Genomic DNA, 27453 nt, shown 5'->3' with positions numbered 1-27453 from the left:
GTCTGTTGACAAATGGAAGAGAAATGCCACTCCATATACCTCGTGTGTACCAGGTCACAACTCTAAGAAGTCTGCCGTGTATTATTTCACTATTATTTGCCATGGATTATTCTCAGAATAATACACACTCATCCCGTTTTAGAGGGTGAATAAACAACGAAGGCACCCAGAGGTGAAGTAACTTGTCCAGGGTCACAGAGCTCATCAGTGGTGGAGGCACAGTTAGGTCTGCAAGGTTCCAAACTCATGCCCCTTTTCAGCTCGTGACACCATCTCTAACATCCTCTAATCAAGGAAAATATAAGCTAAAGAGCTTGAGAACATGATGAGGAAAGAATATAAAAAACAGTTAATTCTGTAGTCAGCAAAATCTAAAGGAGTCTTTTCTGAAATACTTCCTTCATATTTCTCTCCGTTCATCTGATTAGAACCATCTTGGAGATATTGATGATCTGAATCTAAACTAATATGTTTCTGTCAGAGGGCAGAGCCCCAGACCTCATGACCCCTCTCTCCTCTGGTCATTCGATGGGCCCTCTTAGATTTGCTGTAGGACGAAATACAGTCCTGGGTACAGGAGCAACGCTAAGAGAATATCTGTGGATGGGTTTGGTTCACTGAAATCACCTGAATGTTTAATTGCAGCTACAGGGCAGGAAAGAGATGAAGGTTGGAAGGTCACCCTGGCACCTCTGCAGGCCAGACAGCGTTCAGAGTATCTGTTTCATCCAGTTTAAGCTGGACTATTTGAACTGGACTAACATCTTTCACAGTGACTGCTCTCTCCTTCCTCAAGGTGGGCCTCCCGTGAAAATTCTGTCCCTTTCGCCCACATTCCTTCCACCACTTCTGCTGCAGGTCAGTCAAACAAAGCAGTTAGGAATTTGCCCAAGAATTTGTGAAGAATTACGAAGGTGCTTACAAAAAAGTCAGCACAAAGGCCACGGGATGAAGACTAGAACACTCTGACCCCACAGTGAGACTGGATACAGAAAGCAGGGAGGCATCAGCCTGGAGGAATAATCCCGAAGACTCCTGAGTCTCAGAGCATTTTTCTCAAAGGCTTGGAGCTCTACCTGCAGAAGGACCAGCCCTCACGTTGGCACGGTCTCGGGCCACGAGATCCCTGAAATATTTCCAACTTAATGTTCTCCCTCTTGTCTGGGCACCAATAATTCACTGTAGGCAGTGCAGTTTCCTTATTGCCTTTGCTGGGCCCTAGGAGCTACATTCTCAAGTGAGAACTGGCATTCTGGAATGGACTTCCTGCCAAGACCACCCTTAGGACTGAGGAACACAAGCCCAACCCAAGCCACCTGCCACCACGAACAACGGTCTAATGTCCAACTACTGACGACACCCCTTCCCCTCGTCAAAGCCACTTACATGAAAGGCCGAACGCCCTGACTCAGCCTTGAAGGACCATCACCACCTGCCCCCACTTTTACAGTCTCATTGACAGGGAACTCCTAGACCTTCCCTCACATATCTGCTTTCTAGATTCTCTAAATTTAGTTACGGCTCTTCCTGACTTCCTAACCCTCCTTTCTCTGGCCAGCAAACTGGACACTCCTTCAAGTCCCCCTCAGAACTTCCCTGGCTGTCCAGTGGTTAAGACTGCACTTCCACCTAAATGTAAGGCCAGAAACTATCAAACTCTTAGAGGAAAACATAGGCAGAACACTCTATGACGTAAATCACAGCAAGATCCTTTCTGACCCACCTCCTAGAGTAATGGAAATAAAAACAAAAATAAACAAATGGGACCTAATGAAACTTCAAAGCTTTTGCACAGCAAAGGAAACCATAAACAAGACCAAAAGACAACCCTCAGAATGGGAGAAAATATTTGCAAATGAAGCAACTGACAAAGGATTAATCTCCAAAATTTACAAGCAGCTCATGCAGCTCAATAACAAAAAAACAAACAACCCAATCCAAAAATGGGCAGAAGACCTAAATAGACATTTCTCCAAAGAAGATATACAGACTGCCAACAAACACATGAAAGAATGCTCAACATCATTAATCATTAGAGAAATGCAAATCAAAACTACAATGAGATATCATCTCACACTAGTCAGAATGGCCATCATCAAAAAATGTAGAAACAATAAATGCTGGAGAGGGTGTGGAGAAAAGGAACACTCTTGCACTGCTGGTGGGAATGTGAATTGGTTCAGCCACTATGGAGAACAGTATGGAGGTTCCTTAAAAAACTACAAATAGAACTACCATATGACCCAGCAATCCCACTACTGGGCATGTACCCTGAGAAAACCAAAATTCAAAAAGAGTCATGTACCAAAATGTTCATTGCAGCTCTATTTACAATAGCCCGGAGATGGAAACAACCTAAGTGCCCATCATCGGATGAATGGATAAAGAAGATGTGGCACATATATACAATGGAATATTACTCAGCCATAAAAAGAAACGAAATTGAGCTATTTGTAATGAGGTGGATAGACCTAGAGTCTGTCATACAGAGTGAAGTAAGTCAGAAAGAAAAAGACAAATACCGTATGCTAACACATATATATGGAATTTAAGAAAAAAAAATGTCATGAAGAACCTAGGGGTAAGGCAGGAATAAAGACGCAGACCTCCTAGAGAACGGACTTGAGGTTATGGGGAGGGGGAAGGGTGAGCTGTGACAGGGCGAGAGAGAGGCATGGACATATACACACTACCAAACGTAAGGTAGATAGCTAGTGGGAAGCAGCCGCATGGCACAGGGATATTGGCTCGGTGCTGTGTGACAGCCTGGAGGGGTGGGATAGGGAGGGTGGGAGGGAGGGAGACGCAAGAGGGAAGACATATGGGAACATATGTTTATGTATGACTGATTCACTTTGTTATAAAGCAGAAACTAACACACCATTGTAAAGCAATTATACCCCAATAAAGACGTTAAAAAAAAAAAAAAAAAGACTGCACTTCCACTGCAGGGGGAGCGGGTTCGATCCCTGGTCGGGGAGCTAGGATCCTGCATGCTGCACAGTGTGGCCAAAAATAAAAGAAAAACATTTTTTTAATTAAAAAAAAAAGGCCCAATCAAAAAACAGTTCCCCATGATGCCTTGTCTCTTTCCCCAGCAGTTATTTCTCATCCATCTGTAGTGCTTCCACATTGTCCACCCCTGCCTTACAGCACAGACTGTAGGTACCTGAACGCCTGTCTGTCCATCTCCTCAACTGGGAGCTTCTCCATGGCAGGGAGATGCCACGGAGTCATTTCTGAATCCCAGGAAGAACTGGCGAATCAACAAGTGTGTCTGGGTTGCCATTATTCTCAAACTGCTTTATCATGAATTACGATATTCCCCTCAACGTGCTTTCTCCAAGTTTAAGAATCAGGGAACATGAGTCATTATTCAGAGCATGGGTTTCTGGACTCACACAGACCTGCGTCAACTCCATGACATCCAGGCAAGTGACCTCAGATGGATCTCACAGAGACTCCTCCACCTGAGGCCTTGCCTTGCCTCAAAGCTGTCAGGAGGATTAACTGAGGTGATGTATGTAAAGTTCTCTGCCCGGTGCCTGAATTTATAAGCGCTCAAGAAGCACTGGATACGAATAAACATGACGGGAATAACCACAGGGCCACCAGAGTACAGAGCTCCGAGAAGGTGATTGGCAGGCTCAGGGTTCATTCAGTTCCCAGAGCAGAATACACAAGACTCAGCATCAACTCTATTCCGCCGAGAAAAGCACATGCTTGGGGGTGGGGGGGGGGGACGCGGGTTGGGACTCAGAGGCAGGACTCATGCATTTGTACATTTAATGCACATTTGAGTACCTGCTGTATGCTAGTCCTTGGGAATAGAACAGAACATAAAAGAGTCTCTGCCTCTGAGCCCTGAATGAAGAGATGACTGTCTTATCCTGGGAGCGGCTGAGATGGGAGCCAGCCCCGTGCTCCACACTGAGGGGAAACCCTCGCCTTGCCCCACGTTTCCCAGAAAGTCCACCAAAGGGCCCTGTGTGAAGCGGACATTCCCCATTCAAAGTGCGACTCTACCCCTCTCTGTTCCCCTTGACCTTGGAGAGGTGATGTCCTCAAGCAACCTCAGCAGAGCAGAAGCTCAAGTTCATACTTATTAGGCAAGATTCAATAGAAGCATCATCTTTTTTCCACGTTAAAAATAGCTTCTTGTTTAAAGTAACTGTATGTGGGGAATGTTTAAAGGAAAAATGAACTTCACTACCTGGTCATTCTCAGAAAATCCTGGGATACGTTTATATGTTACCATTTGTAACAACATTGCCCAGCGATTTTAAAACTGAAAACAGATTTCAGCTCAGCCACCTGGAAAGCCCAAGTGTATGCAGAGCCCACAGTTAGGTGGCCAAAGGAAGCTCCCAGCTTCTTCAAAGCTGTGAACCAAATCGACACCACCGAGATTGCTGTGCCTTCTTATTTTTACAAAATCACTTACGTGAGAAGAAATCCTTGCATGTGAGGGTTCCGAAACCCAAATCCCACAACTGCTTTCTCTTTTGTTACCAGGTACTGAATTAAGAAATCTGGTAAACTCAATTCCTTCTTAAGAAGTCACAGACATGGTGACACATCCGGCCAGCATAACTGGCAAAACATTCTACAAGGGAACACCACAATTCCTTCCCTCTCCAAAAAGGAAGTTAAGGAACGGAGAAGGGAAAATATCGCCTTCAGATCACATGGACGTCTGAAGAGGACCCACGTACGTCTCTTCTCCACTTTCCCTAAGACTTCTACACCCCCAGTTCAGATCAACAGGTAGGTTAAGAGCTGGAGGCGCCTTTAGCATCCCCAAAGTTTGTTTGTGTGTCTCTGGCACCGATATCTGCATCAGAAAATATCAGAACAGAAGCAGCACTGACGGTAAGGACTTTGACCTCCCAACAGGAAGGAGCCCTAGAGGGGGTCGGTCGGGAGAAGGGTGAGAACTCAGTCATCACTATAGCTAATATTGTAATGCAATAGTTAACAAACTGAAATTAATGCAAAAAATCTATCGCGGATCAAATATCGAAATGTTAAATAAAGACAGAACCAGTATTACTGATTTTTCTTTTTACCTCTAGTACCTACATTTGCTTGTGTCTCATAAAATGCTATAGAATCGACCAGCCACAAGCCCCCGGGCTCAGCTGTGAGCACCCATTGGGTAGAGCCTGGGAACGGCTGTGGGAAGGAGAGAGAAAGGACCCAAGCACACTCATGGCTTAGCAATGTTGGGCAAATAACAACCTTTTGCTGAGTAACATGGAAATAGATCTGAAACATATGGATTAAATTCCTCCCAAAATAAACACAATTTTTAAAGGAAAGGAAAAGTACTTAGCCACTATGTTTGAGGTTTTCCTGAACCCAAACCTTCGGAAAATTAGCATACGAGCGAATTACTCAGGGGCTGTAACACAGTCAGCTTTGAAACAGGCTCGTCATAAACCACCAGTTTGTTTTTAAAACGAAAAAATTTAACAGTTTGCCTAAATCTGCTCCCCGGCTCAATCCTTTTGAGGTTCATTGTCGTTGTTCTTTACAGGAAGGAGAACAGTTTGGCATGCCCGCCGTCCCCTGGGAGGCTCTGGAGACCCAGCAATCTGGGGCACTCGAGGAGACCAAGCTGGGAATAACGGTCCACACCACTCAGCACGGACAAGAGCCGTGGAAAGAAGGCACCCGGCTGAGTGATGCATTGGACTAAGAGCTGGACAGACCCCCAAGATGTCATCCTGTACCAGCTCTGTACCCTTGGGCATCAGTGTACTCACTGCCCACATGCAGGTACCACTGCCCCCTCAGGGGAGTGGAGGGAAGGAGGGCATGCAGCGTGGTGAGAGCCGGGCAGCAGCCTCTGCACCCAAGTGGACAGCTCAGGCTCATCACTGGCCACCCATCAGACAGTCCTGTGGGACCTCGGGAACCAGTGTCTTTGGTCACCCGTCCCAGCCTAAGTCCCGCCCTAGGAAGCAAGGGGAAGCTGAATCCCCGCGTTTGGGAGTCAAGGCCATAGTTCCGGGTGTTCCAGTTTCCAAGGCAATGGGGGCCGATACCAAGACCTCTGGACACGAGGCCACCTGGATACGGAGGCTGCTGACTGCCAGCTCTCCGGCCTTCCCGGACGCTGCCCAGTTCCATGTGTTGCTGGTCTGGCAGCAGAACAAGCCCCAGACAACTACAGATGCCCGTCCTGGAGGGAACCCTCGTTTGCCCCTTCCCTCCATCAGGGTTCCTCACATACCCAGTGGAGCGCTCCAGACTGAACATACCTTACTTTCATCACCTTACATCAGTGATATGATGATGTTTTTGGAGCTGTCTCTATGAACAGAGGGAGCTCTTCAGATCCCTTTCTGAAGGCTGGCGGCACCCTTCAGTGAGGGGTGGGGCTCTCTTTGGGCGTTGTCCCATTTAGAGTATCAATTTCCTCCTTTAAGAGAGCTTTGGAAGATGCCCATGGGAGCTCCAGCTCGAACTGAAACCTTCCGCCTCACCCCGGGCCAGTGGAACTTTTCCATTCTTATATTTCTGGCTTACAGTCCCTTTTCAAAACTCACTCTTGGCTACATCAATGAAAAGGGATGCAAGATCCTGGGTAGAATTTGTTGAGTCTTATACCCTAGAAATATGCTTTTTTTTCCTTGCCAGCTCTTAGAGACTCTGAAAAGCCTCGTAAGATTAGGAAAGATTGAGTAACAAAGTTGAAAATAAAAAGCCCATCTCTGCAAGAAGCTCACAGCTCCATTGTCCTCCTCCGGTGGTCCTCTACGGCTGGAGTTTTTTTTGAAACAGCACCTGCCACGTTTCCTTCCCCACCCATATCCCATATACCCCATGTTCGTTAGAGTGTCACACTGGATAATTCTGGTTTCTTTTCATTGAAAATTGTTGACGAAACAACCAGCAAGACGTCTAGAATGTGAAGAAGACTTGGCAAGACAGACCACGATAAGACCAAGATAACACTCTTAATGTTACTGCCAAGAGCAAAAGGAGAGGCTCCAGGACAGAGGTTTCCAAACTGTGTTCCTTGGAACCCATAGAGCTCCGTGGACTCCCTTGAGGACCTCAAGACGAAAACCAAACCCCTACTCCCAGCCGCAGTCACATTTTCTCTGGTTTGTACATTAGGATTTAGTAAGATTTTATGGAAAAAATATGGTTAAATTAATTTTAAACCACTGGCCCAAGAAACAAAAGAGACCTATAGCTGCCCGGAAGGACTCTCTCTCTCTTTGGTCAGGTGTGGCCCAAGGTCTGGGCAGTTCAGGTACAGGGCTTTGTGCAACTGAGGGGTTGCAGGAAGTGAAAGGTTTAAGCCTGTCTATGCTTCTGGATCTTTCCCCATGGCCCCCTCTCTGTGTAAAATGCCTTCTGAACGCCACTCCCCACATTGGTTTCACCAGAAAAATCCCCGTAAACTGCTAATCCTTCTAGACGCACCTCTTCTCATGCCCCTTCTCAGGGAAGCTTCCTGGGATGTCCCCTGGCTTTGCCTTCCCCCGGCAGGCCCCCTGCCCACCACACCTCCTGACCCATCTGTCCTCGCCTCGGTCACACTGCCTGGCAACTGCTGACACTGATGTCTGCTCCCCCCGTGGGACTGTTAGCTCTGGAGGACAGAGACCATTTATTCAGCTCTGTCTCCCCAGTGGCTAACACAGGGCCTGCCCCGTAGAAGAAGCTCAAAACCTTGTACTCAATTTCTTCCCTGCTTCCAGATGCGGCAGTGGGTGACTCAGTGCGACTGCACCCTTGCATCTTGGGCTGCAGGGGGCATCGCTGATTACCAGCTCATCCCCACAGGAAGGCTACAGGGAGGGCAGCTGAGGAAGACAATTGAGCCTTGAATTTCATTTTCAGGTTCCAAAAAAAAAAAGTTGTGATCTTTAGAGTCAAGTGAAGTTGTTTAAATGTAAACAGGCATTCTCAGTGTCTGGAACCAGAGTGAGATGAAATTCCCCAAGTGATCTCTTAATACCACCAAAATTACATTCAAATGCCTCTGCCAGGCAAAGATAAATTACCATTTGCACAATGGTCTTGCACTTAAAAGTAACTCGGTCCAGAGAGCTTTGGAAAATTTATTATGACCAGGAAAAGGGGAAACTCAAAGGGGTTCAAGATATTTAGTCTACTGATAAGACAGCTTAAGAGTGACAATAATTATCTCCAAGAATTTGAAGGGTCGTTAGAAGGTCATTAGGAGGACACAGGCCAGCTGGGCCCCATCTACTCGGACATCAGAAATGGACTTAAATTATACCAAAAAGAGTTGAGTTGGCATCACAGAAGGTCAGCAGTGATGTAAGCCCTGGCGACCCAAAGGGAGCTCCACAGACCAGCAGCATCACCTGGGAGCTTGTGAGAAATGCAGATGCTCAGGCTCCACCCCAGATCGACCTGATCAGAACTTGCATTTTAACAAGCGCCCCTGTGATCTGTTTGCCTGTGAAAGTCTGAAAAGTCCTGCCCACTGTACTTTCCTCAGTCCCATGGGCTGGGTCCATGCCTTATAGCCAGAAAGTCTCAGGCCAACAGCATGAACTCCTGACCCCAGAAAAGGTCCCCAGCTTCCTGGGGAAGTCTGCAGCCCTCCTGCCCCCTCCTCCAGTGATGTCTAGAAACAGGAGAGGCAGAAGTCTGGCACAGATACTTCACATGCCGGAAGGACCAGTTTCTAGACGTGCCTTCCCTGTAACACAAAATGCCTCGTGGCTAAGCTCTTTTATGGACAGCTGAGGGAAAGAAACACACAGGGTTTTCAAAAGCAGTTGTCTGGTCAAAGCACTTTAAACCTGAGTTCGATCTATCATGTGGCTGTCCTCGCAGAAGATTCAAAGATAATGCCTCAGCAATATCCCCATGCAAGGAGCCAGGCTGTCCGGAGCTAGAGGGAGGAAACCTGTTCTGAGTAAGCGCCAGCGGGGGAGGCCGGCTGCCTGTGCGCCCCACGCACCCTCCCCTACCGAAGGCTCCCACACCTGCAGGGGGTGGGAAGGGAAGGATGGATTCGGATGTCTGGAACCGAGCTGAGCCTAGAGAGGGACCCTGGAAAATAACAGGAGCAGGGGAGAGCAGCAGGTCCTCTCCCTCCGGGTAGGGGAGTGTGCTTCCCGGCACCGAGGGAACTGAGCAGAAAGCAAATGCATATTTGATGACATTTCTCTGCGTGCAGCCTCTCTTCTGAAGAGCCAGGTTTGAAGGAAGCCTCGCATCAAAGCAGACAGAGGGAAAAGAAGGATAGGGAACCTACCAGAGAGACTAGGATGGCCCCTGGAAGTGCAGATAATGAGAGTCACTATGAGAGGCACCGGAGCCCTAGCCAATTTAACGAAATATCCACATGCCAGGCCTTTGGGAAAGGAGGCTCAGGGCCCAGCTATCAGCTGGCGAAACAATAAAAGGGAACTCGGTACTGAGAAGTCTCCTTCCGACCCATTACCATCCTAAACTCCTACTAACCTAACCAGATAGGAGAGTAAGGATGCGATCCTCCCCTGTTCCCTGTTCAGAGGAAACTGAATCGCCTCCACGTAATGATAAAAGCCAAGCAAAAGGAGACAACTGATGCATTACTTGGATGAGATGATCCATCTGGGCATCTGCCGTCGTGTGGAATGAGAGACGTAGCCTAGATTGATCACGGATATAGGCTCTTGTGAATGCAACCCATAAGCACAACTTCGTTCCTTTTAGGAACCCAACACACATGCTTGTATTTCTCTTTTGATTTATAACTACAAGTGCCAAATGTTTTTATCCTATCAAATTGTGCTCCTCTGTCAATACCACAGAAGGTACTAAAAGGGGGTCACTTAAGCGGCGGGCTTCAAAGGAGGCTGAGAGTAACTGAATTCACCCCTGTCATCCCGCCGGCCTTCCCCACTGAATGCCACTCTTGCCATTTGATCCGTCCGTCCCAGACACACAGACACTGCTGCAACAGGCAGAATGCCACACGATCTGTGAAGAGCCCCTTTCTGCCTTTCACACCAGTCCCTCCCCTCTCTGGCCCCTATACTCCAAAAGTGTTCTGTAGTTCAATAGTTTTCCTACCAGAAAGTCTTGTGTGCTGGAAACCGGAACTGCATGGGAGTCCAGAGAAGAGAACCGGGACTTAAAGGTCAGCCAGGGCCCATGTCCTCCTGTTGCGTTCACATTACCGGGTAGACAGAAGTCACAGAAAAATTCCCAGCATCTGTGGACTGCATCCTTCAGTTCCACTCCTTTCAGATGGAGGGAGCTAAGATTACTTCTGATCTACTAAAGAAAAAAAATATAGAAAATCTAAGAGCCCCAGAACGTGAAACTGGCAGAAACACACACACACAGACACGTACACATACACACATACATTTTGTGGGGAAAAAAAAAAGTCTAACTGTAAGATTGGACCCACTACAACTCCATTATCCAAACTTCTGTGGTGTGTCACACATTAGGGATTTCTACCAGACAGACCCCCGAAGGTGGAGCTGGAGGAAATTTTCAGATCTACCTGAAAACAAATAAGTGGCAATGCAGCAGGCAGAGCGAGTGCATGCCTTGGTCAGGGTCTCACAGCCAAGCAAGGCTCAAGCACAGGGGAATGCGCTTCCTGCCTGGTAACGACCACTCAGGGGTTTCCTAGCCCAGGTGCTGCCGTAGTGCAGCAACCCCTCACTTCACCCTGCAGGAATCCAGAAATGGGGCTGTGGACGCCAATCTCCATCAGTACCCGAGGGAACTTCACCTTCAAGAGGACAAAAAGGCCCCTCGGAAGATCCTGCATTCTTTTGAGAGAAGAATCAGGAAGAATCGATCATTTCAACCAGAGGGCTGTGATAAGATTTTGAAAATTACTTACTTTATCTTTTCTCCAGGTGATACAGGTGGGAAAAACAGGCAACTGATTTGTTTCATGCAAAAATTCTTCCATTTCTCTTTGGCGAACAAGTTTTGTTTGTTTGGGTTTGGTTTTGTTTGTTTGCATTGTGATCAACTTCAGCACTTTCATCAAGTCCATCAACAAGTTCTCAAACATGAATATGAAGTGGAGCTGGAGTCCCCATCAAACAATGACTAGGTTAGGAAAGAGAACAGAGGGCTGGTGAACGTAAGTCAAAAGCAGTGCACAACCGTCTTTAAAATATCCCTATAATCGCTACCATTTTAAGAGATTTCTCTGTGCTCAGCACCAGTATACGTGCTTTACACGGTGCTACTTAATTCTCATCAGCAACTCTGCAAGGTAGATTGTGTTGTCCCCAGTTTACAGATAGGGAAACAGACACAGAACTTAAGTGACTTTCAAGAAGTCACACATGCTGCTCCAAAAATAAATAAAGATGCTTAATTGTTTTTACTCTCCGTGGGCCTTCGCCAGTCACAAACAGAAGCAGATCTTCTGAATTTCTTGCAGTTTTAAAATGAAGGAAGATACATCTTCTGTGTAGGTGAAAATGACAAAATGAAGAGCCTCAACCAACGTCATTTCTTATCAGAGGAGGGAGACGTTTAATTTACTCAGATTAACCCCTACAGGTTCTCTCCACCCTGTTTCCAAGCAACCAACTCGAAAAACCCTCTACTGGGCTAAAGAGGAACCAATGGAAGCTTCTTTAAAAGTGTTACGGACCTGGGAGGAAATGATTAGGATCGGAAAACAGCATAGCTGCTTTTTTCACATGCATCCAAACTCATTTTCTATGCAGGTGTTCTGTCTGATTCTTCTCCATTCTGTCACTGTAACTGTGAAACTAATATCGCCTCCCAGTACCATATTTACTAAATAATTTAATGAAACGGAACATGACCCTATATCATGTGCAGAAAGCAGTTTGAGGGAGGTCCCTAATTAGGTCTGGCATTATGTCACTGCCTCAGTCGAACGCTCAGGCGTCGCACAGTCATAACACCTCGGAGGGCCCCGTGGGGCTGCTGAAAAGCCAGAGAAGCCCACCAGCCTCACCATCCCGGAGGTCCTGTACAGAGCTCAGCTGCAGGCTGACCTAGCAGCCGATCACAAACCACGCAGGCTCCCTTTATCTTCCTTTTGAGTGGCTCACGTCGCCTTGGGACCGGACACCGAGGGTTCCCGCAGACTACTGGTCCCTCTCCTCCTGCCCTGTGCCCTTACTCTGAGTCTGGGAGGAAAGCCGCGCGACTTCCCCGGGAGACCCAGGGCCACAGGCCGGGAGTGGAGGAAGCGGCTGGGAGCTGTCCATGGTGGCTCCGCGCCTGGGCACGCAGAGCCGCCGGCTCCCGCCCCCGGGCGCGCCCGGGATAACGCTCCAGACCGCCGGAATGGAGAGACAGACTCGCTCCCAGGCTGCAGCCAGGCACTGGCTCACACATCAAAAGGTTAGTTTAAAAAGGGAGTTCTCACCTGTGGGCAGCGTTGGCTGCATGAAGCAGGACTCAGGACCTCAGATCCGGCTCCTGGCGGCGCGCCGGGGACGGCAGTAGTGTTGGACCCTTGGGGAACGGCGGCCGTCTCTGAGAACGCGGTCAGCGAGTCTGCGGCGGAGGACCTCGGCGCACTGAGCTCCTTTCTCAAGAGCACATGCGTCCGGCCGGGTCCATTCCAGAATGTCTCTGGCCCTGGTTCCCAGAGCGGCGAGCTGGAGACCTGGCCACGGCCCTGGCCTGCGCTCCACCAGGTCCCTGACTTTCTTCCCAACCTAATATGACCTTTCTTGGAGCTGACGACCCTTGCCAGGGACCGCCGAACCCTCTTGCAGCGATGGCAGGTTGGGGCTCTCAGCCTAAACAGCAGTAGGGGCCCTCGTGTCATCTAATATTCAATTGCCTCCACCCGTCGCGTGCCAGAGCGATGCTGGGTGCCTAGCGCCGTCGGGGAGTGCGCGAGCGTGTAGGCAGCGGGAGGCGGAGGGAAACACCAGAAGGAAGACCGTGCTGAAGGCCGAGCAGCAGGGCGCAGACCTGTTGCCAGATGCATGCCCACTCATGCACAGTGTGAGACGGCTCCTTATGGGCTGGACTCCGCGACCTGACCCTCGGAGCAGTCCCTCCTCGGCAAGACACTGTTTGGGGCGCAAGCCCCCCCCCGAGACATTCAGAACGGGGGAACTCTAAGGAAAACGGGTATCTGCCCCCGGCTGGATGCGCTCCGGGGACACTGGAGCCCCTGGCACCTGCTGCTTCCAAAGGCTCACACGACCTCAGAGAAATCCCACAGCGGACAGAGACAAGGACGTGTGCCCCTCAACAGACACGTGGACAGACAGACAGAGGCGGACCGCACAGCACTGAGTGGACAAACAGAAGCCAATGACGGGTAACGTTTTCCCTATCACTGGTGGAGGCGCTGAACCCCCAGTCTGCCCTCCCCTCTGAGGCTGGGCAGTACGCGCAGCCCTGGCGCGCCGAGCCCGGCCCTCTTACCTCCCGGTCGGTAGCCAAGACAGCGGCACGCCTCGCGGGCCAGAAGCGCAGCGGCCGGAGCGGTCGGGGGCACACTGACGGGCCCTGCGATCTCCCGGGACGTAGGCAAGCGGAGTGGTAGTTCGTCTGGGAAAGCGGGGCTCAGCCCCTGACCACGCTCAGCTCCTCCGGCCCCGAGCGCCCCGCCGCCGACGCCCGCCGCGCCGCTTGCGCTCGCCAGGCTCAGCCGAGTTGCAACGCGCTGCGCTCGCCCGCGCTCCCCAGCCGCCGGCCAGAGCGGCGGCTTTTATAGCGAGCTGCCGCTTCAGCTGGCCGCGCCGGGCTGACTCCTCCCCGGGGCCCCTGACGCCCGCGCGCCACCGACCCGCCCCCCGCTGAAGCTCCCTCCCTGCCCAAGTGGGGCGGGGGCCCCGCGCCCCGGCCGGACCCGGGCGGGCTCTGGTGGCCGCTCTGGGAGACGCAGACCCGAGCCTGCGGAACCCGGGCGCGCGAAGTCCAGCGGCAGCAGCCGGGTGAGGGCGCTGGAGCCCAGGACTCGGATGGAGCAGCCGCAGTGGGCCGCCCAGAGCCTGTTCTCCGGACTCAGAGGGCTTAGAGTGGCGGGTGCGCAGGGTTAAAACCCCACTCGCGTCCAGGGGTAGGAGAGGCTATGGAGGAGGAAGTCCCGCGTCTGGAGCAGAATCGCGGGGGAGATAAGGTTCAGGGTTATTAAGCCTGAGAATCTTTTTTTAACTTGGGGTGTAATAGGGAAGAACAAATCTGACCCAATATTAGATCTGTTTCTTTTACTTTAACCTGTGTATTCTATTGCTTTTGCTTCGAGTTAACATTGTTGCCTGTAGCCTGAAATATACAGGATAGCCCGTGATAAACCTCTGACCTTTAAGAGTATGACACTTTTTCATGCATAAAGAGATACAAAGTTGCAGAACAGAGAATAACAGTCGTTGGAGATTTACAGGATCATCGTGACCTGACCTAGGTGGACAGCTGCAGGAGCAAAGGATTCCTACACCAAGAAGTTTGCAATAACCAACCACGCCCCTCCCTCACCTTGCCTTTAAAAATGCTTTGCTGAAACCCTTTGGGGAGTTCTGGGTTTGGGGGGGCACAAGCCACCTGTCTCCTTACATAGCCCTGCAATAAACATTTCTCTGCTCCAAATTCCCACATTTCGGTTGGTTTGGGCTCACTGTGCGTGGGGTACACGAGCTTGCATTTGGTAAGGAGACAGTGGCTGTAGAAAGAGATCCTGGTCTAGGACCTACATTCCCTCCGAGAGGAAAAGGCGTGGGGCCTTGGGTTGAAACCAGAGTCAGACACGCCAGGTATGTGACTGCCCACGTGGGTCTTAACCTCCCTGGACATCAGTTTCCTTATCAGGAAAATGCGTTCTCTGATGCTTCCTTACTGACTGGTAGGATTTAAGTGAGGTCACAATAGTACAGGTACCTAGCACACGGCAGGTCTTCAGTAAGTTAGAATCCTTCCCGTACGTGGGAGAGGGCTCTGTACCTCTCTAACTGGACAGACTGAGGTCCTCAAGGGTCAGAGCAAGAAGGCATGACTGTTCTACATATTCCCCTGCCCGGGGAAGCAGTACTAGTGGAACGAGCCCATAGCAGGTCCCTGGGGCACGTGGAGTCTCCTCTCAACTCCGCCACTGACTCACTCTGTGACTTGGAGTCCTCTACTCTCCTTCTCTGTTTGTTGTATTCCCTCCCATTTTTTTCGAGCTTAAAACTCAGTCCCTCACCTGTTTAGATGGAGCCCTCCTAGGAGATATATTCCTTTCTCCCTTCCAGCCAGTGCCATGTGAGAACCAACCCGGCAGGGACAGTCGTCATTCTAGGCAGCTCACGCCGCTTCGTGAATCCATGTCTGGGCGTTGGGGCCATAGTCAGACAGAAGCTGCTGGAGTCTGTGTCCATGTTTTCTGCATTGGGACAGAAGCCTTGCTTACCTGGCTAAGCTAGGGAAGCAATGCATTCTCTCTCCGGGCCTTTCTCAGGAAGCTGACCTTGACTGTCACTAGGTCTATTACCGGGATTCTCTTTCTTGACTTCTTGGGAGGTAATGAGCTGGGTCCTATGGTAGGTTTCCCTCCCCAGCCTTTCCTTTCCAGCAAATTTAGAAGGAACCCACCCAAGTGCCCCACGCTGTACCCTAATTCCTGATTTCTTTCTTAAGAGAACCCCCCAGATTCCAGGACCCACAAGCATGTGGAGGATGCTGAGCTTTCGGTACAGGTGGAGAAGGGTCAGCCTTGAATTAGCCTTGCTTAGAGCAATGAGAGGAGTAGGTGGGATTCTCCTCTCTCCCATCAGGAGAGAGTAGATTTGGGGCCTGCAGGAAATGAGGTCTCTGGAGAGAAGCCTGCACCACAGGCGTCTGAGAGATGAAATAGTAAAGAAGGATTCTTGTCTGCTGACGGGCTCTGAGAAGTGCTTAGTCATGTTTTCTCAAAGCACAGAAATGCCCAGCACGTTCCTTGGTGTCCAGCTTTCTTTATCACAGACCAGTGCCCCGGGGAAAATGAGCGATGCTGATGAATTACAAACAGGCTCTGCTTGTCTAAAAACAGATTCTTCAGGCAGAGCTCCATTCAGCACTTCCACTCAGCACTCGGTGATGGACGGGGTATGTGGGTAGTTCTTTTTTTGGATGAATGTTGGCAACGTGAGCCTGGCATAATTACTACCCATACTTTCCTCATGCCGAGGTCTTACTCTTATACATGCAGACACCGGAGCTGGTCAAGAAAGGCCGCATGGGGTTTTCTGGTTTTGGGCAGAATCTCTAGATAAAGAGGAAATAGCCTGTCTTCCTCAGGTGAGCTGCTGCCCCCCTCAACCACATTCTTGTAGTAGAATGGCCTACCTGCTCGCTGCTCCCGTAAGCTGCTCAAGTCTGGTGTTTTCAGTCGGCTGGCAGGATCCAAGTCTGTCACTTAGAGCAAGGGTCACCGCACTCTACCCTCTGGCCGGCAAAGCCAGCCCCCTGCCCCTATAGCAGCCTGCCTGCGTGATGTTTAAAAGCTGGCCACAACTGTGGCTTCGTCCTTCAAGCCCCAGACGTGGTTTTCCCAGGCAAACAGCAGGCAAACCTGGGGCAAGGAGGGGTAATGGAAAGTTGGGAAGCAGCCGGGGTAAGGAGCGAGTGGCCGTTGGCTTTAAGGCTTCCAGCAGACCCCGCAAAAAAATAAAACCTCGGGGATGCCAATCCTAATAGCAGCTCGCAAATAATGGGCATACTTCAATTCCACCAACAGGGGTCGCCCTTGGACACCAAGCCTGAAGCTGGCATCCGAAAAGGGAAATTCCCAGCCATGGGCCCTGGGGCCAGATTTCCAAGACTCGTAACTGCTCAGTTCCTGTTTTGTTGGATGCCGATGAGGTTGCCCAGCTGAGGAGAGACAAGTCCTCAGTTTTTCTGGTGAGTGGAGGTCTGCATGGAACTTGGGACAGGAAGTCCTAGAACACTGGCCAGCCACTTAGGAGCTCTGAAAATAGATTTCTACATCTTTCTCTGCAGTGTCCTCATTACCATACAGAAAGAACATTCTTTCCTGTGTTTCTTCTGTCTAAAATACATGTAAACCTGTGTGCCTGTACATGATGTTTTCATATCACTTTGTCCTTTTTCCTAAATGCAAAAATCATACGTGTTCTTTGCAAAAACAAAAAAAAACTTCGAAAATTCAGAAAATGAACAAAGGAGAAATCAACTAACTGCAAACATAATGCATGTACATTACAAAAAGCTCAGAAAATATAGAAAATCACAAAGGAAACATATCACTTCTACTCAAGATCATCTCTGTTAACTCATAGTGTATAACCAAGTATTTTTCCATGTATAAATTACATATACAGATGCACAGATATGCACATGTATGTGAGTATTCCATAAGTAGTTCAATGTTTAGCTCGAAATCCTTCTCTTCCACCAGCTCGCACACTTTGGGAGAGCAGGGGTTAGAGTCTCCCAAGTTCACCCCTTTACCTACAGTAGCGCCTATAATGTCCAACAGAGAGTTGGTGTGTAGGAAGCGTTTACATGATAAATAAATGAATACACAGATAGAGCATTTTTTTTTGGCTGTGCCGCGTGGCTCGCAGGATCTTAATTCCCCGACCAGGGATTGAACCCGGGCCAGAGCAGTGGAAGAGCCCAGTCCTAACTATTAGACCACCAGGGAATTCCCCAGATGAGGATTTTTAATTAAAATGATATATTCATACATGCAGTTCATGGAAAAAGAGACCCAAATCGTTCATAAACATTTGAAAAGAGGCTCAACTTTGCCCATAAACAAAGAAATGCAAACTAATGCTACACTGAAACCCCTATCAGATTGGCAAAAATCCAAACATTTGCTGATACCACCTTTGTTAGGGGATGGCGTGAGGTTGGAGAACAGAGCCTTGCCTCATACCTCGCTGGTGAAATTTCCATTTGGTACAACCTCTGAGGGCAGTCTGCGAAGACTTTTGAGAATGTACATAATATTTGACTCAGCGGTTCCACTTATAGGAATTTATCCTATAGATAGTGTTGCACCATGTGTGAAATGACATGTGCAGGGTTATTCATTGCAGCCCTATTTGTAACCACAAAAAATTAGAAAAGCCTAAATGCCTATCGGTAGGGCTAACTAACGTATGTTACCTTCACATAATAGAATACTATGCAGCTATTTTTTTTTAAAGAATAAAGATCAGTTTTATGTATTAAAATGAAAAATCAAAGTGTAAATCAATGTATATACGAAGCTGCCGTTTGTCCAAAAGGGGAAAGGAAAAAGGATATATATTTGCATTTACTTAGAGATGCATAAGAAATCATCTAGAATGCTATACAAGAAACCAATAACATGATTTCCTGTCTGTTGCTGGTGATGGTTTTGGTGGGGCTGTAGGATGATGGAACAGACAGGAATAAGAAATAGACTTTTCCTTGTGTATGTTTTTGTGCTTTTTCATTTTTGAACCAAGTAAATGTGCTACCTAGGAAAAAAGTGAATAAATTTTTAAATGGCAAAAAAATTATGCCATATATAATAAGCCTTTTTTCACTTAATAATATACCATAAACATTTCCCCAAGTCTTAAATCTCCTTCAACATTATCTTTAAATGGTATACTGTTTCCTAATATGGACATAATTTATATAATCAATCCCCTAATACTGGTTTCAGTATTCTAAATAAGGCTATGATTTTGAACACCTTTGCACTTCTCTCTCGTTATTTCTTCTGGATAAATTTAAGTTTGCATCAGCTTATTTGTTTTATTTTTGGCTGCGTTCGGTCTTCGTTGCTGCACGTGGGCTTTCTCTAGTTGTGGCGAGCAGGGGCTACTCTTTGTTGTGGCACACAGGCTTCTCATTGCGGCGGCTTCTCATGTTGCGGAGCACGGGCTCTAGGCGCACGGACTTCAGTAGTTACAGCATGTGGGCTCAGTAGTTGTGGCTCGCCGGCTTAGTTTCTCTGCAGCATTTGGGATCTTCCCGGACCAGGGCTTGAACCTGTGTCCCCTGCATTGGCAGGCAGATTCTTAACCACTGGGCCACCAGGGAAGTTCCTGCATCAACTTAAAGCCAACTTACCCTCTAGAAAAGTTAGACCAGTCTCCATTCCAACAATCCACACGTGAGTGGGCCTCTTTCCCTGAATCCTCTTTAATACCTGGTATTCTTTTTTTTTTTTTAACCCATTGCCAAAGTAGTAGAAAAATAGTGTATTTCATTGTACTTTTAGTTTTCATTGCTTCTAGTTAAACACTTTGATGTGAGCATTTCTAGTTCTTCCTTTGGAAGTTGCCTGCTCCGGAAGAGAATATATCATGGGCCAATCACACCAAGCATTTGTGAGCTTAGTAGATGTTACTGAAGAATTGCTGCAGTGAGGGCTCTAAACTGCCTTGATATTAGACAGTGTCCTGGCAGGTCACAGAAGCATTGCTCGTTTCTCCAAAGATACACAACTGGCCAACAAGCACATGCAGAGATGCTCAACATCACTAATCATTAGAGAAATACAAATCAAAACCTCAATGAAATATTCCTTCACATCCATTAGGATAGCCACTATAAACACAACAAAACAAAATTAGAAAATCACAAGTGTCAGCGAGGCTGTGGAGAGATTGTACACTATTGGTGAGACTGTAAAATGATGTAAGCACCATGGAAAACAATATGGCATTTGTGAAAAAATTAAAAATAGAACTACGATCTGATCCAGCAATCCCACTTCTGGGTCTATAGCCAAAGGAATTGAAAGCAGGGTACTGAAGAGATATTTGTACACTCATATTGATTGCAGCATTATTCACAATAGCCAGAAGGTCCCAAGCGTCCATCAACTGATGAGGAGATAAACAAAAAGCAGGGTACTGAAGAGATATTTGTACACTCATATTGATTGCAGCATTACTCACAATAGCCAGAAGGTCCCAAGCGTCCATCAACTGATGAGGAGATAAACAAAACGTGGTATATCCATACAATAGAATATTATTCAGCCTTAAAAAAGAGACGAGATCCTGACTTGGATGAAACTTGAGGACATTATGCTAAAAGAAATAAGCCAGTCACAAAAAGACAAATACTATATGCCTCCTTTTTGGGCGGGGGGAGGGGGGGCCATACCGCACAGCTTGCAGGATCTTAGTTCCCTGACCAGGGATCGAACCCAGGCCCCCTGCAGTGCAAGCACAGAGTCCTAACCACTGGACCGCCAGGGAAGTCCCTATACGCCTCCTCTTTAATGAAGTACGTAGTCAAATTCATAGCGTAGAAAGTAGAATGGTGGTTGCTAGGGGCAGGGGGGACAGGGAGCCGTCGTTGAACAGAGGTAGAGTTTCCTTTTTGCAAGATGAAAAAGTTCTGGGTATTGGTTGCACAACGGTGTGAATACACTCTGAACACTACTAAACTGTGCACTTTAAAGTGGTTAAGATGGTAAATTTTATCACAATCTAAAAAAAAAAAAGAAGCATTACAAAGGAATTATGACTAGGGTTTTCCTTCCAACACGGATGTCAAAACATGATCCTTCTCTACTCAAAACCCTCCAATTTACTTCTCACTCGGAACAAAATCTGGAGACGTGATGGGCAAGGGCCCACCTGCTGCCACTGCAACCACAGTCACTAGGCATCTTGCTTGCTTGACTCTAGACCCCTTCGGTGTCTTGCTGCTTCCTCAACGCATTAAATATATTTTGTTGATACTTGCTGTTTCTTCTGTCTGAAATGATGCCTCTTCAACTATCTGCATGACCCCATCCCTGACTTTATTCAGGTCTCTGCTCAAAACTCACACACTCAGAAAGGTCTTTCCCATCTTTCCTATAGTCTCCATCACCATCACTCTCTAGCCCATCCCCTTACCCTGATTTATCTTCCTTTTATTTTTTTTCTTTTATTCGTTGTTTATTACCTATTGTCCCAATACCGCTGGAGTGTAAATGCCAGTGGATCAGAAATATAGTCGTTTATGGGACCTTCCTTGTGATGAAGTGGTTAAGAATCCTCCTGCCAATGCAGGGGACACGGGTCAGAGCCCTGGTCCGGGAAGATGCCACATGCCGTGTAGCAGCTAAGCCCGTGCTCCACAACTACTGAGCCTGCGCTCTAGACCCCATGAGCCACAACGACTGAGCCCGCGTGCAGCAACTGGTGGAGCCCGCGCACCTAGAGCCCGTGCTCCGCAACAAGAGAAGCCACCGCAATGAGAAGCCCGCACGCTCGGCGCAACTAGAGAAAGCCCGCGCGCAGCAACGAAGATCCAGTGCAGCCAAAAATAAATAAAAGAAATAATTTATTTTAAAACAAGACTCAAATGTTGCTGCCATTGGGATACTTTTTCTTCTCTCCCCTATCCTGAGTTCTCATGGAAGCTTGTAGAGAATTCTGTTGTAAAATCACGGCACTGTGTGTGTTTACGGCACTGTGTGTGTTTACGGCACTGTGTGTGTTTACGGCACTGTGTGTGTTTGCGCCCCTCTCTTCCTCCTCCTCCCCACCTCCGGCTGTGAGCTGTGTGGCACAGAGATGCATCTTACCCATCTCTCTGTCCCCAGCCTAGCACAATGAGAGACTCAGTAGATGCTCAATAGATGCATTAATGGATAAATAACATTTCTCCACTGAGATTTATACTGTACTCTCAAAGAGAAACTCCTGGCATGGGAAATAATAAATACATATGAGCGAAATGGTATTTAAATACTCCATGAAATTCCTAGACAGCCAATAGGAAGGGTTTTGTTTTGTTTTTATTGCTAATACCCTTAGCCAGAACCTGGATGCCTCATGGTTTCAGTGGCAACATAATAAACACATTTGACATTTTTTTGTAATGCCATGAAATGTTCTTTCCAAAAGTATAGAAAGTACAGCGGTGTGGGAATGTATTTGAACTGTATTTGAACTGCCACTAATGTATAAAGTAGAAAACTAATGAGAACTTACTATGTAGCACAGGGAACTCTACTCAGTGCTCTGTGATGACCTAAATGGGAAGGAAATCCAAAAAAGAGGGGATACAGATGTACGTATGGCTGATTCACATTGCTGTACAGAAGAAACTAACACAACATTGTAAAGCAACTATACTCCAATAAAAGTTTTTTTAAAAAATTTAAAAAAATATTATATAATTGCTCTTAAGCTTGCATTAATAACACATTTTCTTGAAAAATAAATAAACTGCCACTAAATCAATTGTTCTTGGGCATCTCCCTTTACCTCGATCACCTCTTGTATAAAAAAAGAAGGGGGTGGGGCTTCCCTGGTGGCCTGCCGATGCGGGGGACACGGGTTCGCGCCCCGGTCCGGGAAGATCCCACATGCCGCGGAGCGGCTGCGCCCGTGAGCCATGGCCACTGAGCCTGCACGTCCGGAGCCTGTGCTCCGCAACGGGAGAGGCCACAACAGTGAGAGGCCCGCGTACCGCAAAAAAAAAAAAAAAAAAAAAAAAGAAGGGGTGGTTTTGGTGTACGTGTCATAAAAATGTGACTGCCTTTCCATGTCACCCCTTCTTTACTCAGTACTGCCTCACACCTGGCCCACTTTAGGCATTTACGATGCCCTCTTCCCCCGTAGGTGTCAGCGGCTGTCATCTCGGACTAAATCCAATTTTCTGCATGGGGTGCTGAAGGAAGAGGCCTCTGCTCTATATCTGAAGCAAAAAGCTGGATTCATCATTTGCAAGGCAGTGAACACGGCAGACTGCGGATCTCCTGTGGAGTATTTGGGAAGTGTGGGGCTGGGGATTAGACGACTCTTCACAGCGGGAGTATTCAGGCATTAAGTGACCTTTAGCGAAGGCAGCTTGGCCACCGGAGCAAGGCTGTTGCTGATTGGCCCTCAGAAGCATGTGTACTGACCAGAGGAAGCTGTCCTCGGGACTCCTGGTTACTTGTTCCAGTGGCCAAAGAACAGTGAGTCTTTTCTTGAACGGGAGGATAGGAACTGTTCTCGGTAGGATCCCTTTTTTATTTAAATGTCAAATAATCCAGCTCAGAGATTTTCAAACTTTACCATGAATCAAATCCGATCACCCAGAGGGCTTGTTAGAGCAGACCGTTGGGCCCCTCTCCTGCAGAGTGTCTGATTAGGTAGGTCTGGGATGGGAGCCAAGAATCTGCACTTCTAATGAGTTCCCAGGTGATGCTGATGCTCTGGTCCAGGGACCACACTTTGAGAACCACTGGTCCAGTATCATCGGAGTTGTAGTTAATTATTTGCTGTTAAGAAAATATTTAGGGGCTTCCCTGGTGGCGCAGTGGTTGAGAATCTGCCTGCCAATGCAGGGGACACGAGTTCGAGCCCCCGTCTGGGAAGATCCCACATGCCGCGGAGCAACTAGGCCCGTGAGCCACAACTACTGAGCCTGTGCGTCTGGAGCCTGTGCTCCGCAACAAGAGAGGCCACGACAGTGAGAGGCCCGCGCACCACGATGAAGAGTGGCCGCTGCTCGCCGCAACTAGCGAAAGCCCTCGCACAGAAACGAAGACCCAACAGCCAAAAATAAATAAATAAATAAAATTTAAAAAAAAAAAAGAAAGAAAAAATATTTAAGGAATTCCCTGATGATCCAGTGGTTAGGGCTCCGTGCTTCCAATGCTGGGGTCCTGGGTTCAATCTCTGGTCGGGGAAGTAAGATCCCGCAAGTTGTGCAGCATGGCCAGAAAAAAAAAAAGAAAGAAATATATATATATATATTTAACACAATAAGTTACTGATGAGTCTAAGAATTCTGTAAATGATTTTGTAAAATGGTTATTAATCACAGCCACATCTATATACATCTGAAAAATAATGGTAAAGACATAGGAGAAAGATAATACTCCTTCTAAAGTTAATGACTAGAAAATATGAATTCCAGGACATATTGTAGTAATTCTGTCCTGTCCTTCCCCTCCTCTTCCTTTCCCAACTTCCGCCTCAGAATGTGTGACCCATCCCGTCCTGGGGAATCCTAGACCAGGTACTTCCCAAGGATCCTCCCAGGTTTGTGATTCTATGTTTGTGGCAGATCGTGGTTTAACACATGAATTTCTGGTCAAGGTATGAGCCATGTTAGTAAAGTGATGTAAATTGAAAATACAGGAGGCAAGGAAGTTTACAAGACAGTTGGGAGAGGAAGAGAGAGAGGAAGAAGAAGAAAGAAAGAGAGAGGCTGGCTGCCTTTAGAAATTCTCCTTCATATCACCAAGGAAAACTGTCCATCTTTGTATCAGTGTAAGTGCTGGGTGATATCAGATTGTTGTGGTTCGTTGAAGATAAACCATGTTGCAGGCAGGACACACACTGTCCTCAGAAGGAAAGTTTGTCACGCCCCTGCGTTTCTACTGTGACAGTCACGTAGGGCCATTGCGTGTAAATGTATGGAAGAGAAATGGAAACACTTTGTGTTTCTGAAGAAAATTTTTACAAGGAAAATTCTGATTAAACAAAAAAACCCCAAGGGATACTAGGACACACAAAAGCCATGGCTCTGCGTGATACGGTGCCGGGAGTGAATGCTGCCATTTTCCCATGTCTTGCCAAGAGGCTTTTACTAATGGGTTCATTGGAAAATCCTTTCAGTAGAGACCACAATGTTCTGTTTCTACAAGTGCTAATAGCTAGTATTTTTATTGAGAGCTCAGTATGTTCTAGGCTCATACAATCCTCACCTAAGTATTATGAGGTAAGTACTAAGTCACCCTTATTTTACAGGTGAGGAAACTGAGACACAGAGAGGTCACATTGCGTCCCTGTGAGACACAGGGAGTAGCCAGTGGAGCTGAGATTCAAGCGCAGGCAGAGGGACTCCCCAGATGTATGTTGAACTGCTAGGTCATGATCCTCTCAAAAGCCTAAAGATTCGACCCCCTTAATCACTTTCTCGGCTTGTTTGTTGTTTCCTTTAGAACACATTATGATTTGATTTTTTCATCTGTTCACCTGTTATTGTCTGTTTCTCCTCCTAGCATATAAGCTGCAAGAGGATAGGGGCTTTGTTCACTGCTGCATCCTCAGAATCAAGTGTTTGGGCTCATAAACATTTGTGGAAGGAAGGAAGGAAGGAAGAGAGGGAGGGAGGGAGTGAATTCTGAGTATCAGTCAGCTTGATAGATGAGGTCTGATTAAAAAAATGCCTGTTATATTTTGTTTTTTTCTATCGACTGCTAATTGTGCACCGAGCGGTCTTGTTTTTAAAGAAAAACCCACCTGTGTCTTGCGCTGAAAAGAACAGAGGTCATCTTTAAGGTGACAGCAGGCAGTGCAGAGGGCAAAGCACTGCCCAGCTACATCCATCTGCCCTTTTTTTTTTTTTTAATAGTTATTTATTTTTATTTTTTTGGCTGTGTTGGGTCTTCATTGCTGTGTACGGGCTTTCTTCATTGTGGTGCGCAGGTTCCTCGTTGTGGTGGCTTCTCTTGTTGCAGAGCACGGGCTCTAGGCACACGGGCTTCAGTAGTTGCAGCACGCAGGCTCAGTAGTTGTGTCTCATGGGCTCTAGAGCGCAGGCTCCATAGTTGTGGCACACGGGCTTTGTTGCTCCACGGCGTGTGGGATCTTCCCGGACCAGGGCTCGAACCCGTATCCCCTGCACTGGCAGGCGGGTTCTTAACCACTGCGCCACCAGGGAAGTCCCATCTGCCCTTTATGTACATCTTCCCCTAGGTTACACTGAGACCTTGAAGGTACTGGCATGGCTCCGTATTGGAAGTCCCAAGCTTCCTTCTAGTATGTCACCTGGGTCATCTCTGGTGCGTGGGATTAGTAAAGTAGGAAAGAGGAGGCCTCTCATCTTTTTACTTTAAATATTCCTGTATTGTTTGAATTCCACCGCCCCCGCCCACCATGAGCATGTGTTATTTCTGAAATGAAACACAAGCAATAAACAATATAAAAAGAAGAATTTGTAAGGCAGGGATTGGCAAACTACAGCCCATGAGCCAAATCTGGCCCACCACCTGTTTTGTTTTTTTTTTAATTTAATTTAATTTTTTTTAACATCTTTATTGGAGTAGAATTGCTTTACAATGTGGTGTTAGTTTCTGCTGTACAACAAAGTGAATCAGCCATATGCATACATATGTCCCCATGTCTCCTCCCTCTTGCGTCTCCCTCCCGCCCTCCCTATCCCACCCCTCTAGGTGGACACAAAGCACCGAGCTGATCTCCCTGTGCTATGCGGCTGCTCCACCACCTGTTTTATGAATCAGGTTTTCTTGGAACACAGGCACCTCCCTTCCTTTACATACGATCTATGGTTGCTTTAGTACAACAGTGGCAGAGTTTGAGTATGGAGACCAGATGGTCCACAAAACCAAAAATATTCACTCTCTGACATTATATAGAAAACATGTTCTGACCCTTGATCCAAAATAATTTATTTTAAATTCCTTATAGGTTCCCCCTCCCCTCTTAGAAACGAGACCTAGTGAAACCAATGAACAGAACTGGGTTCTTTCTGCCTACTAGGAAGGTAATCACCGGCTATATCTTGTTAATTTATTCAACGGCTATGTTCTCTGCATATACAAAGAATATAAGATAATTGCTCAGCTAAAAAAACAAACAAACCTTTCTTAGCATTTCTAGAAATACAAACATCTGTCGGGATATCTGCAAGACTCAGGAACAACTACACCGACCACCCTACTTGACTTTCCCTCAGAGCATCTGGTAACACTTGGCGTATTACACATTTACCTGATTATTGCCTGTTGTCCCACTGCCACCAGAATGTAAGTTTTACTACATTAGGGATATAGTAAGCATGATTTATGTAAAAGGAGCTTGATACTGAGGCAATCTAGATATTTGGTGTTATTGGAATTGATGGTGTTTATCGATTTCTTCTTGTGGTTTTGCAAAAAAGTTTAATGTATTTTGAGTCTACTTATTAAAGTAATAATGAAGCAAAAACCCATTAGGGTTTCCCCGAGTAAAACTGAGAATATCCGTTCCGCAAAACATGTCACGAAGAAAATAAAAAGGCGAGGAACAAACTGGGAGAATATATTTGCAGCACGTGAAAATAAAAGATTAGTTTGAATATCAAGAATATATAGGGCTTCCCTGGTGGCGCAGTGGTTGAGAGTCCGCCTGCTGATGCAGGGGACATGGGTTCGTCCCCCGGTCCGGGAAGATCCCACATGCCGCGGAGCGGGCTCGCTGAGCCTATGCTCTGCAATGGGAGAGGCCACAACAGTGAGAAGCCCACGTACTGCAAAAAAAAAAAAAAAGAAATATCTTTAATAGCTAAAATCTGGGCGATAACCAGTATGTCTACCAGCGGTAGATCACACACACATTCTTACTATAAAGAAAAGCAAAGGAACGACTAGTAGAAAATTCAGGATAGTGGTAACTCTGTGGGGTGAGGGAGGAAAAGGCATGTGATTGGAGGAGACGCAGGGAGAAGGTGAGTTTCTAAGGTCCTGGTAATATTCTGTATCTTAGGTTCAATAATGGAAATATGGGTGCTCATTTTTTTTCCCCTTAAACTATAAAAGTAGGTTTTATCCACTCTTTTGGATAAAATTTTAAAGTCTAA

The 27453-nt window shown here is 47.3% G+C and overlaps 1 protein-coding gene, 1 long non-coding RNA gene and 1 other non-coding gene across 8 annotated transcripts in view; 1 reads left to right on the top strand and 2 right to left on the bottom strand.

Moving 5' to 3' along the window:
- Nucleotides 1–13737, bottom strand: part of CEMIP (cell migration inducing hyaluronidase 1) — a 163688-nt gene extending 149951 nt beyond the window's left edge. For 2 of the 6 annotated variants that reach the window (XM_030878471.2, XM_060293761.1), the window contains exons 1-3: nt 12368–13362; nt 10847–11061; nt 10057–10263 (exon numbers count right to left, since the gene is read on the bottom strand). The gene's annotated coding sequence lies outside the window, so the exon portion shown is untranslated. Of the gene's footprint in view, nt 1–10056; nt 10264–10846; nt 11062–12367; nt 13364–13386 lie in introns of those variants that run through there. The other 4 variants (XM_060293760.1, XM_060293762.1, XM_060293763.1 and 1 more) reach the window with 4 other exon arrangements.
- On the top strand, nt 11960–23404 carry LOC115864597 (uncharacterized). The gene is made up of 3 exons (XR_009562849.1): nt 11960–13279; nt 16658–16821; nt 22500–23404. It is a non-coding gene; the product is annotated as an uncharacterized lncRNA (long non-coding RNA).
- TRNAA-UGC (transfer RNA alanine (anticodon UGC)) lies at nt 20063–20135 on the bottom strand. The gene has a single exon. It is a non-coding gene; the product is annotated as a tRNA-Ala (tRNA).
- Nucleotides 23405–27453: the final 4049 nt, after the last annotated feature.

The sequence above is a fragment of the Globicephala melas genome, chromosome 2 (assembly GCF_963455315.2).
Source record: "Globicephala melas chromosome 2, mGloMel1.2, whole genome shotgun sequence".
Lineage (NCBI taxonomy): Eukaryota > Metazoa > Chordata > Mammalia > Artiodactyla > Delphinidae > Globicephala > Globicephala melas.
Note: the sequence above shows the minus strand (reverse complement) of the source record. Positions and strands in the feature narration are given on the sequence as shown.